Here is a 13,675-nt window from a genome sequence, read left to right on the forward strand (position 1 = left end):
TCCTGCAATCCATGTACTAGTTTAGTAGCTCTTCTCTGAATTCTCTCTAGAGTATCTATATCCTTCTGGAGATATGGCCTCCAGTACTGCGCACAATACTCCAAGTGAGGTCTCACCAGTGTTCTGTACAGCGGCATAAGCACTTCACTCTTTCTACTGCTTATACCTCTCCCTATACATCCAAGCATTCTGCTGGCATTTCGTGCTGCTCTATTACATTGTCTTCCCACCTTTAAGTCTTCTGAAATAATTACTCCTAAATCCCTTTCCTCAGATACTGAGGTCAGGACTGTGTCAAATATTCTATATTCTGCCCTTGGGTTTTTACGCCCCAGGTGCATTATCTTGCACTTATCCACATTAAATTTCAGTTGCCAGAGTTCTGACCATTCTTCTAGTTTTCCTAAATCCTTTTCCATTTGGCATTTCCCTCCAGGAACATCAACCCTGTTACATATCTTTGTGTCATCAGCAAAAAGACAAACCTTACCATCGAGGCCTTTTGCAATATCACTTATGAAGATATTAAACAAAATTGGTCCCAGTACAGATCCCTGTGGAACCCCACTGGTAACATGACCTTGTTTTGAATGTTCTCCATTGACTACAACCCTCTGCTGTCTGTCACTCAGCCACTGCCTAATCCACTCAACAATATGGGAGTCCATGCTCAATGACTGCAGTTTATTGATAAGTCTTCTATGTGGGACAGTGTCAAAAGCCTTACTAAAATCTAGATATGCGATGTCTACTGCACCTCCACCGTCTATTATTTTAGTCACCCAGTCAAAAAAATCTATAAGATTTGTTTGACATGATCTCCCTGAAGTAAACCCATGTTGTTTTTCATCTTGCAATCCATGGGATTTTAGATGTTCCACAATCCTATCCTTTAATAGGGTTTCCATTAATTTGCCTATTATTGATGTCAGACTCACTGGTCTATAGTTGCTCGATTCCTCCCTACTACCTTTCTTGTGAATGGGCACGACATTTGCCAATTTCCAATCTTCCGGGACGACTCCTGTTACTAATGATTGGTTAAATAAATCTGTTAACGGTTTTGCCAGCTCACCACTAAGCTCTTTTAATAATTTTGGGTGATCCCCTGTGACTTATTTGTCTTCACTTTAGACAGCAAACTTAGAACATCTTCCTCTGTAAAGACACATGCATCAAATGATTTATTAGTCATCCTTTCTAGTGGAGGTCCTTCTCCTTTTTCTTTTGTAAAAACTGAACAGAAGTATTCATTAAGGCAGTCGGCTAGCCCTTTATTCTCTTCTACATACCTTCCGTCCTTTGTTTTTAATTTAGTTATTCCTTGTTTTAATTTCCTTTTTTCATTTATATATCTGAAGAATGTCTTATCCCCTTTTTTCATAGACTGAGCTAGTTTTTCTTCTGCCTGCGCTTTAGAAGTTCTTATAACTTGCTTGGCCTCTCTCTGCCTAATCTTGTAGATTTCCTTATCTTCATTGCTCTGTTTTTTTTTATAATTACAAAATGCTAGCTTTTTATTTTTAATGATTTGGGCCACTTCTGCTGAGTACCACAGTGGTCTCTTCCTTTTTTTGCTTTTACTGACAAGTCTAATGCAATTTTCTGTTGCCTTCAATAATGCACCTTTTAAGTAGTCCCATTTCTCCTGGACTCCATGTAATCCGTTCCAGTCTGATAAGGACTCATTTATGACTAATTTCATTTTTGAAAAGTCTGTTTTTCTAAAATCTAAAACTTTTGTTTTTGTGTGGTGGGACTCTTTCACAGTTCTTATATTAAACCACACTGACTGGTGATCACTAGATCCCAAGGTTTCGCCTACAATGACATCATATACCGAATCCCCATTTGTGAATACCAAATCCAAAATGGCCTCCCTCCGGGTTGGCTCCTCAACCACTTGTTGTAGAGTTAACCCCAGTAGGGAATTTAGAATATCTGTACTCCTGGTAGAACTTGCTATTTTGGTTTTCCAGTTTATATCTGGAAGATTGAAATCTCCCATAATGATAACTTCTCCTTTCATTGTCATTTTAGCTATTTCTTCAACTAGTAGATCATCTAGTTCTTTAACTTGACCAGGTGGTCTATATATCACACCTACACGAGTTACTGCATGGTTAGCAAACTGCAACGTAACCCAAACTGACTCTATGTTGGCCTCACCAGCTTGTATTAGGTTAGATTTAATGCTATCTTTCACATACAGGGCCACTCCTCCTCCTTTCTTGCCTTCTCTGTCTCTTCTGTATAAAGAGTACCCTGGTATGGTTATGTCCCAGTCATTTCTTTCATTAAACCATGTCTCCGTAACAGCCACTAAATCTACATTCTCAGATGCCATTATTGACCCAAGTTCATTGATTTTTTTACCTAAACTGGGAGCATTTGTAGACAGGACTCTAAGCTTATCATTTCTTAACCTCTGTGCTTCTGACCTGTTCTGGCATTGTTTCGGGGGGCAATTGGACTCTTTTATTTTCACTCTTTTGCCCCCCCTTCCTAGTTTAAATACTCTTTCGCAAATTCTTGGAGTTGTTCACTAAGTACATTTAATCCTTTGAGAGAAAGATGCAAACCATCTTTTTTGTACAGTTCCTTTCTATTCCAAGTAGAGCTATCATGAGAAACAAAACCAAATCCTTGCTCTTGACACCATTTACCAAGCCATATGTTGAACTCCTTTATGCGCCTCTGCCTATCATTCTGAACATTATGCACAGGCAGAACTTCAGAAAATGAAATGGTGGATGCAAAATCCTGTACGTCATTACCAAGTGTGATAAAAGATTTTTTCACCTCTGACACTTCATTGCAAGCCAGGTCATTTGTCCCTAGATGGACAAGAACATCCACGTCCCCTTCCTGCTTTGCTTGCTTAACAATATTAATAATACGTCTTCTATCTCTTCTAGCAGTAGCCCCAGGGAGACATCTCACAAAACCATTTTCTTTAAGCTCCACACTTCTTATGATTGAATCACCCAGCAACAGCTGCTTCCTTTGAGACTTCACTTTATCTTTTTTGTTGCATACATTAGACATAGGAGTCGATGGTTTCTCACCCTCTGTGCTTGAGTCCATATCCATGTTGTCCTTACATTCTGAGAGTGCTGAAAATGAATTATGGAGAACCACCGACTGTGGGACATGTCTTCTATCCACCACTCTAAGTCTTCCAGAACCTACATTAACCCATCTGCCATTTCTGGGGGTCCTCTGTGGCAGTGGCATTGCAGCAGTCCTAGCTGGAGTTTGTTTAACAGATAATTTAAATATTTCAGATTTCAAAAATGCAATTTCCTGCTGCAGTAAGGAGAACTGTCTACAGATCTGACAGCATCCGAATCTCCAAAGAGTGGAACATGAAATAAATGCACAACAATTCCTGCACTGAACCAAGTCTGCCATTTTAAAGAGGAGAAAAAAATAAAAATTGTAAGTGTAAATCAAACAAATCTTACCTTTTTTTTTTTGTATTGTTTCCACCTTCCAGCCTACCTCCTATCTCCTGCAATATCTCTTTACTGTACTTAATGTAGTACTTGAAGGTAATGAATTAGGCCAGCTAATGAGTCTGTCTCTATATATACACACACTGCTTCCCAAGCTCCTCCCCCAGCAACAAATGTAACACCTTAGTGAGCTAGGCTCATTAGCAAACGCACAATAGCAAACACCTGACCAAATTCCTTACCTCTTTTCAAGCAATGGTCAGAAAAAACAACACAGATGAGCCAGATGCAGACTCTAAGCCAATCTCTTGCAGTCTCTCTTCAATCTTGTCAAAATGCTCCAGTTTTGTCTCATCTTTCCAAAGGAAATTCTCCCAGAATCTCTGTGGCTGGTCAATATGCAATTTGGCAAACTCCAGTCTTGCTTTTTTTATGATTGTCTTTCAACAGTGGTTTCCTCCTCAGTCATCTTCCATTAAGTCCACTTTGGCTAAGATAGCAACAGATGGTGTGATCTGACACTGATGTACCTTGACCTTGAAGTTCACCCTTACTATCTTTGGAAGCTATTATGTGCTCTTTGGTTACTATCTGTATTGTCCTTCTATTCAATTTGTCAGCAATTTTCCTCTTGCGGCCATTTCCAGAGAGGTTGGCTACAGTCCCATAGACCTTAAACTTCTGAATAATATGTGCAACTGTAGGAACAGGAACATCAAGCTGTTTGAAGGTCTTATAGCATTTACCTTTAACATGTTTATCTATAATTATCTTTATCTCCTCAGACAACTCGCTCCTTTGCTTTCTTCAGTCCATGTTCAGTGTGCTACCCACCATGATACCAAACAGCACTACTTTTCAACATTCAGACTGACTGATTACAAGTTTGAATACACCTACAATGCTAATTATAGGACACACCTTAAACATCTCCCTATGGTCAAATTCATTTCAATCTTTTCTACAGGTACCATCATTTTTGTCCAGGTCATTAGTTTGTTTGTTTTTTTAATTATTCTTTTGAACCACAATTTAAAAGCAATGTCGGATTTTCATTACCTGATTTTCAGTAAAATTTTATTTATTACTTTTCTAAGTTTAAAGTTATTTCAGTGATCATTTTGTTCATGTGTGTATATATACACATCACATATATACACCCACCACATACATATTTTTCCTATGGTTAAAGGCCTATTTTTCCTATGGTCCTGTGGCCCGCTGTGTAGGCTCTACTGCATGTAAAAGGATTAATGTGTGCTTGCTCTAATTTTATAGAAATATTAGGTTATAAATAGATAATTCCATTTACATTACTTTATGTTGTAGCACAGCACTCTCCTATAGAAATCTATATACCATTTTATTATGTAAAATTGGGTTATTGGTATGGCAGGAGAACTTGCATCAGAGGAGGTTATAAAAGCTGCTATTTCCAGAAAAGAACAACCGCACTGCACAACATTTACACCATTTATATGTGAACCCCAGCTGTGCAAATCTGTGCGATAGCCACACTGAGAAATATCTTCAAATTAAGAATGCATATATTGTCATCAACGAAGTGCCAGGTACAGTAAAAACTCATAGAAAGTCCTGTTCAATCTCTACCACATGCTGGTGAGAATAAGAGTCCTGGGTAGAGTGGATTAAATTGTATTATTTCAAATCTTTAAAAATGTAACGCTTCTGTGAATTTCAACAACAAGGGGGGGAGGGAGATGGTTAATACATAGCCATTATCTGGGTACTTGCTGTACATGTGAGGCTAACAGTCCCTTAGACTATATGACATCTTGCTATGCAGCTATCACAATAATTGGTCATTTGGCCAAACTCATTACAAATGGCTCCTATACGCACACCAACATCAATACATTCAGGGAGGAATATAAAATGATGTTCGGCAATTACTGGTCACAGCTGCCACAGTTCTAAGGCGCAGGTGCAGCCATTATGGTTGTGAAGAGCGTGCATTAAAGGTAGCTTCCTTAAAATGACAGTATTATTCAAAATAATGAAATGGGGTCTTCACACAAACGTAAGGCGCATGAAACAAACAAAAAAAAATGTTCACTGACAGAACAATACAAAAAAAAAGTTACTGTGTTATTAGCAAATATCTCCAAGAAAATGTTAGCTAAAGGTAGACATTCCCTTCATGTCCTTTAAAAATCCAGCTTGGTATCAAAATCATAACATTCTTTAAGGTTAACGGCTGAGACCTTTGCTGGGAATATGTGTCATTTAACGGAACACGCTTTTCTTTATTAATCATTTGCCTTGAAACTAAATTTAATGAGGTATTTTCAATGAATGGCTGTTCTTCAAGGAATCTTTAAAGGAATCCATCAATGAAACATGACTTGTTCATTAGGGAGAATTTATTTTGTATTTCGCTTTCCCTGGTTTTAGTGCTTAGTTACGCCATCATAATTTAGCAAGAGGCACTAGCTGCACTCAAAACTATTAAAACTGAAGATTAACTATGGACATGCCAGTATTAGGGCCGTGGCAACCTAAGGAACATCTACTACCTTTGTAGAAGGATATTTTGGCAATATTCTGGGCCATATTATTGCTGCTGTACTGTGATTTGCTGCAGTAGTCACATGTCCATGTCAAGAGGTACTAGGACAGGGTTCAGCAACCTTCGGCATTTCAGCTGCTGTGAAACTACAATTCCCAGCATACACAGGTACTCGGTTGTTCTTGTAACTCCAAAGGAAGTTAAAGGAGAATTCTGGAAGTTGTAGTTTCAGAACAGCTGGAGGGCCGGAGGTTGCTGATCCCTGTACTAGGAAGTACAGGGACCCACAGAGGAACTGGGAGGTGTCGTAATGTGAACAGATCAGTAAGGTGAGTATTATGTCTTTTATTATTTTAGACCATTCTGAGCATTTTTTAAATGAAATGATCAGAAATCCTCTTTAACTCCTTAAGGACCCATGTTGTAGCTGTACGTTATGAGTCCGATCTCTAAACATGGTGCCCGCTCGCGGGTGCAGCAGGCGCCTAAGCCACGGGGTCTATGCTATTTTAAATAGCAGAGACCCGCGGCACATGTATGCAAGCAGCCATAAGGCTGATCGCATACATCTTACCTTTCAGATGCTGTGGTCAAATGTGACCACGGTATCTGCGAAAACCGGAACTGGAAGTCGCGCGCTTCTGGTCCGGTAACAGCGCTCCCCGGCTGAGATCGGGGGACCTGTTACCTCGATCTAATTGACCGAAGCCTCAAGCCAGCTTCAGAGTCAATTCGAAGTATATATCAATACAGGCCACTAGGTAGCAGCCTTGAAGTGATATAGTGTAAATGAAGTCTTCAATGATGGCTATTTAGCCATCACTGAATACTATGGGCAATCGAATGATTGCCAGTTATTGTCCCAAGGTGACTTAAAAAAAGTTAAAAAAAACAAGTAAAAAAAAGTTTTTACAAATATAAAAATAAATAAATAAAAACTAAAAGTTCAAATCACCCACCTTTCCTTAAAATAAAAATAAAAATACTTAACCAATAAAAAAAAAACATCATGGGCATCGCTATGCACAAAAATGCCCATACTATTAAAATATAACAATATTAATGGTATACGGCAAATGGTGTAGCGAGAAAAAAATAAAAACAGCCAATTTGCAATTTTTTATCACTTCAACTACCCAATAATTTTTTAATAAAGAGTGATTAAAAAGTCGCACACACTTAAAATTGGTATCACTGAAAAGAACAGATCGTCCCGCAAAAAAATGAGCCCTCACACAGCACCGTAGACATAGGTACAAAAAAGTTATAGGGGTCAGAATATGGTTATAAAAAAAAAAATTTCCTCAAAGGTTTACATTTTTCTTCAGTATTAAAACCCAAGAAAAATTATACAAGTGTGGTATCGTTGGAACCATACTGACCTGGAGAATCAAGATAACAGGTCAATATTACTGCATAGTGTGCAGTGTAATTTTCCCAATTCTACCCCATTTGTCTTTTTTGTTTCTGCTCCCTACTACATGGTATACAACCTTAAATGGTGCCATTAGAAAGTACATCTTGTCCCGCAAAAAATAAGCCTTCATAAGGCTATGTGAATGGAAAAATAGAAAAGTTAGGACTATGGGAAGGCGGAAGTGAAAAACGAAAATGGAAAATCCCAGGGTCCTTAAGGGGTTAAAGAGGACCTATTATCTGGTAAAACTAGAGTAATCATGTGTCTTTTTTTAACTATCCCCCTCCCCCCAACCCCTGTTTATCTGGAACGTTTGTTCCTGCACTCATTATGAAAAAGAGGTCTGGCTTATCCAAGAGGGCTGTCTCTTCTACTCAGTGCCAGGGATGGTCCTCTTGGCTACAAACCCAGCTTTCCATATTGGGTACCATAACAACCTGCCCTTATAATTCAGGAATGCAGGGTACTACGGTGAAAAGAAAGCACCAGATTACTCAAGAAAGCAGCACCAACTGAGGGAGGTAGGTAGATTTAAAAGTTTTACCAAGAGACAGTCCCTCTTTAAATTTTTCTGATTTTTACATTTTACAGATATCATATAGGACATGACAGACTCAGCGTTTAGAACCAGCGCTGTACCTCACATGGATCCAGAAATCTCCTCATTCATTAATCCAATTGCTCTACTAGATTTATTTCAAACTGGCAGCTCAGGGTGTGTGTCTTTGCTCAGGGGTTGTGTCCTTTCTGCTGCAGATAGTGGCAGGTAAAGAATGAAGCAGAACAAGTGCTTCCATCTCAGTGAGCTGGACAAAGACTTTAAAAAAAAAGAGCAAATGGCAGGTGGTGCTATACATATAGATTTCATTGAATGACTCAGCTGCTGTGCTAAATTTTTATTCACATACAATTAAATAAGTACTGAGATCAAGGTGCTGGTTTCAAAAATGTTGAATATTTTTAATGGCACAACCCCTTTAATAATGAGTCCTTAGAATTTTTGGCAGCAATGCATCTGAGCCCGTTTTTTATAGATTTGTAAATACACCTGAGTAAGTACATGTATATATTTGCTTCATATGCTGCTAGATTATAATTAATAAATAAATTGTTCCAGGCTATTTTATGTCAGTAATGTACAGGTGAAACTCGAAAAATTTGAATATCGTGCAAAGTTCATTTATTTCAGTAATGCAACTTAAAGGTGAAACTAATATATGAGACAGACTCATTACATGCAAAGCGAGATATTTCAAGCCTTTATTTGTTATAATTTGGATGATTATGGCTTACAGTTTATGAAACCCCAAAGTCACAATCTCAGGTACCCTATGTTTAGGGAGTATGGATTAATTAGCTGACTAGAGTGTGACACTTTAAGCCTACAATATTTAACCTTGAACCTTTTCACAATATTCAAATTTTAAATTGCATTAATGCAACTCCTTTTTAGTTGTATTACTGAAATAAATTAACTTTTGCACGATATTCAATTTTTTCTAGTTTCACCTGTATAAACGATATTGATAGTAGTTAGTAACCCTAAATGAACTATTCACTTAACCTGATAAGTAACGGCAACGAAAGCCTATCACACGAGAAGAACAGTGGATGAAATATGTAATAAAACTATAACAAAGATTCATGTGGCCAAATATGTATGTATGTGTGTATCAGTAGTATAGCAAACAGAGCAAATACTCTGGAAATCTTCTCGGATTAACAAAGAATGCAGTTTAACCCCTTCACTACCGAGCCATTTTTCACCTTAAGGCCTCTTTCACACGGGCGTTGCGGGAAAATGTGCGGGTGCGTTACGGGAACACCCGTGATTTTTCCGTTCGAGTGCAAAACATTGTAATGCGTTTTGCACTCGCGTGAGAAAAATCGCGCATGTTTGGTACCCAAACCCGAACTTCTTCACAGAAGACATGGTTATAAGGGAAAATAATAGCATTCTGAATACAGAATGCATAGTAAAATAGCGCGGGAGGGGTTAAACAAAACTAAAAAATAATTTAACTCAACTTAGTCCACTTGATCGCGATGCCCAGCATCTCCTTCTGTCTCCTTTACTGAACAGGACCTGTGGTGAGCATTCATTACAGGTCAAGGACCTAGGGTGACGTCACTCCGGTCATCACATGATCCATCACCATGGTAAAAGATCATGTGATGGATCATGTGATGACCGGAGTGGCAGATTCGCGTTCCGGAGGTGGCAGCCCTGCGCTCAGCGACGCATATACGCGTCATCTCGCGATGGCCGAGATCTCCTGTGAACGCGCGCACACAGGCGCGCGCGCTCACAGGAACGGAAGGTAAGAGAGTGGATCTCCAGCCTGCCAGCGGCGATCGTTCGCTGGAAGGCTGGAGATGTGGTTTTTTTTAACCCCTAACAGGTATATTAGACGCTGTTTTGATAACAGCATCTAATATACCTGCTACCTGGTCCTCCGGTGGTCCCCTTTGTTTGGATCGACCACCAGAGGACACAGGCAGCTCAGTAATATGTTGCACCAAGCACCACTACACTACCCCCCCCCCCCCCTGTCACTTATTAACCCCTTATTCACCCTTGATCACCCTTGATCACCCCTGATCACCCCATATAGACTCCCTGATCACCCCCCTGTCATTGATTACCCCCCTGTCATTGATCCCCCCCCTGTAAAGCTCCATTCAGATGTCCGCATGATTTTTACGGATCCACTGATAGATAGATCGGATCCGCAAAACGCATACGGACATCTGAATGGAGCCTTACAGGGGCGTGATCAATGACTGTGGTGATCACCCCATATAGACTCCCTGATCACCCCCCTGTCATTGATTACCCCCCTGTCATTGATCACCCCCCTGTCATTGATCACCCCCCCTGTCATTGATCACCCCCCCTGTCATTGATCACCCCCCCTGTCAGGCTGCATTCAGATGTCCGTATGATTTTTACGGATCCACGGATACATGGATCGGATCCGCAAAACACATACGGACATCTGAATGGAGCCTTATAGGGGGGTGATCAATGACAGGGGGGTGATCACCCCATATAGACTCCCTGATCACCCCCCTGTCATTGATCACCCCCCCTGTCATTGATCACCCCCCTGTCATTGATCACCCCCCTGTCTCATATTCCACTAACTTGTGTCAAAAAATAAAATCTCACATGAACTTACGGAATCCAAATGTGTAAAAATTTTTAGACATTTATATTCCAGACTTCTTCTCACGCTTTAGGGCCCCTAGAATGCCAGGGCAGTATAAATACCCCACATGTGACCCCATTTCGGAAAGAAGACACCCCCAGGTATTCCGTGAGGGGCATATTGAGTCCATGAAAGATTGAAATTTTTGTCCCAAGTTAGCGGAAAGGGAGACTTTGTGAGAAAAAAATAAATAAAATCAATTTCCGCTAACTTGTGCCAAAAAAAAAAAATTCTATGAACTCGCCATGCCCCTCATTGAATACCTTGGGGTGTCTTCTTTCCAAAATGGGGTCACATGTGGGGTATTTATACTGCCCTGGCATTCTAGGGGCCCTAAAGCGTGAGAAGAAGTCTGGGATCCAAATGTCTAAAAATGCCCTCATAAAAGGAATGTGGGCCCCTTTGCGCATCTAGGCTGCAAAAAAGTGTCACACATCTGGTATCTCCGTACTCAGGAGAAGTTGGGGAATGTGTTTTGGGGTGTCATTTTACATATACCCATGCTGGGTGAGAGAAATATCTTGGCAAAAGACAACTTTTCCCATTTTTTTATACAAAGTTGGCATTTGACCAAGATATTTATCTCACCCAGCATGGGTATATGTAAAATGACACCCCAAAACACATTTCCCAACTTCTCCTGAATACGGCGATACCACATGTGTGGCACTTTTTTGCAGCCTAGGTGGGCAAAGGGGCCCACATTCCAAAGAGCACCTTTGGGATTTCACCGGCCATTTATTACAGAATTTGATTTCAAACTCCTTACCACACATTTGGGCCCCTAGAATGCCAGGGCAGTATAGCTACCCCACAAGTGACCCCATTTTGGAAAGAAGACACCCCAAGGTATTCGCTGATGGGCATAGTGAGTTCATAGAACTTTTTATTTTTTGTCACAAGTTAGTGGAATATGAGACTTTGTAAGAAAAAAAAAAATCATCATTTTCCGCTAACTTGTGACAAAAAAGAAAAAGTTCTATGAACTCACTATGCCCATCAGTGAATACCTTAGGGTGTCTACTTTCCGAAATGGGGTCATTTGTGGGGTGTTTGTACTGTCTGGCCATTGTAGAACCTCAGGAAACATGACAGGTGCTCAGAAAGTCAGAGCTGCTTCAAAAAGCGGAAATTCACATTTTTGTACCATAGTTTGTAAACGCTATAACTTTTACCCAAACCATTTTTTTTTTACCCAAACATTTTTTTTTTATCAAAGACATGTAGAACAATAAATTTAGAGCAAAATTTATATGTGGATGTCGTTTTTTTTTGCAAAATTTTACAACTGAAAGTGAAAAATTTCATTTTTTTGCAAAAAAATCGTTAAATTTCGATTAATAACAAAAAAATGTCAGCAGCAATGAAATACCACCAAATGAAAGCTCTAATAGTGAGAAGAAAAGGAGGTAAAATTCATTTGGGTGGTAAGTTGCATGACCGAGCAATAAACGGTGAAAGTAGTGTAGGTCAGAAGTGTAAAAAGTGGCCTGGTCTTTCAGGGTGTTTAAGCCATAGGGGCTGAGGTGGTTAATATAACTGCCTATTCTTGTACGCAAAGATCGGAAAAGAATAGGACATGTCATTTTTCTTTTTTTGCGGGGCCACGAAATGAAGCAATGGATGCGGGCAGCACACGGAGTGCTGTCCACATCTTTTGTGGCCCCATTGAAGTGAATGGGTCCGCATTCGAGCCGCAAAAACTGCAGCTTGGATGCGGACCAAAACAACGGCCGTGTGCATATGGCCTAAGGTGGCAGTTTTCTTGGTATTATTTTAGGGTACATATTATTTTTGGTTGCTCTATATTACACTTTTTGTGAGGCAAAATGTTTTTTGCACCGTTTTTATTTTTTGTTATTTACACTGTTCATCTAACAGGTTAGATCATGTGGTATTTTTATAGAGAAGGTTGTTACGGACGCGACAATAAGTTTTACATAATAAAGCATTTTTAAAAAAAACTATTTTTTAGTGTCTCCATATTCTGAAAGCCGTAGTTTTTTTTTACATTTTGGGCGACTGTCTTAAAAAGGGGTTCATTTTTTTCAGTATGAGATGACGGTTTGATTGGTACTATTTTAGGCTGCATATGACTTTTTGATCGCTTGGTATTACACTTTTTGTGATGTAAGATGAAAAAAAAATGCCTTTCTTGACACATTTTCTTTTTATGGTGTTCACCCGAGTGGTTAGGTCATGCGGTATTTTAATAGAGCAGGTTGTTACGGACGCGGCAATACCTAATTAATATGTGTACTTTTTTATATTTCACTTTAGCACAATAATAGCAGTTTTGAAGCAAAAAAATCATATTTTAGTGTCTCCATTGTCTGAGAACCATAGTTTTTTAATTTTTTGACTGATTGTCTTAGGTAGGGTCTATTTTTTTGCAGGATGAGGTGACGGTTTGATTTGTACTATTTTGGGGGGCATATGCCTTTATGATCGCTTGGTGTTGCAATTTTTGTGATGTAGGGTGACAAAAAATTGCTTTTTTGGCAGTTTTTTTTTTTATGGTGTTCACCTAAGGGGTTAGGTCATGTGATATTTTTATAGAGCAGGTTGTGACGGACGTGGCAATACCTGATATGTATACTTTTTTATTTATTTAACTTTTATACGCTAATCTGAGAGACATAGTTTTTTTATTTTTCTGGCGATTGTCTTAGGTAGGGTATAATTTTTGCGGGATGAGATGACAGCTTGATTGGCACTATTTTGTGCTGCATATGAATTTTTGATCGCTTGCTATTACACTTTTTGTGATGTAAGGTGAAAAAAAAAAGACTTTTTTTACACCGTTTTTATTTTTTACGGTGTTCATCTGAGGGGTTAGGTCATGTGGTATGTTTATAGAGCAGGTTGTTACAGACGTGGAGATACTTAATATTTCAACTTTTTTTTTTTTTAATTTAACACAATAAAAGCATTTTTGAAACAAAAAAAATCATGTTTTAGTGTCCCCATAGTCTGAGAGCCATAGTTTTTTTTTATTTTTTGAGCGATTGTCATAGGTAGTAGCTCATTTTTTGCAGGATGAGGTGACGGTTACATT

Source organism: Bufo bufo, chromosome 5 (genome assembly GCF_905171765.1).
Source record: "Bufo bufo chromosome 5, aBufBuf1.1, whole genome shotgun sequence".
Lineage (NCBI taxonomy): Eukaryota > Metazoa > Chordata > Amphibia > Anura > Bufonidae > Bufo > Bufo bufo.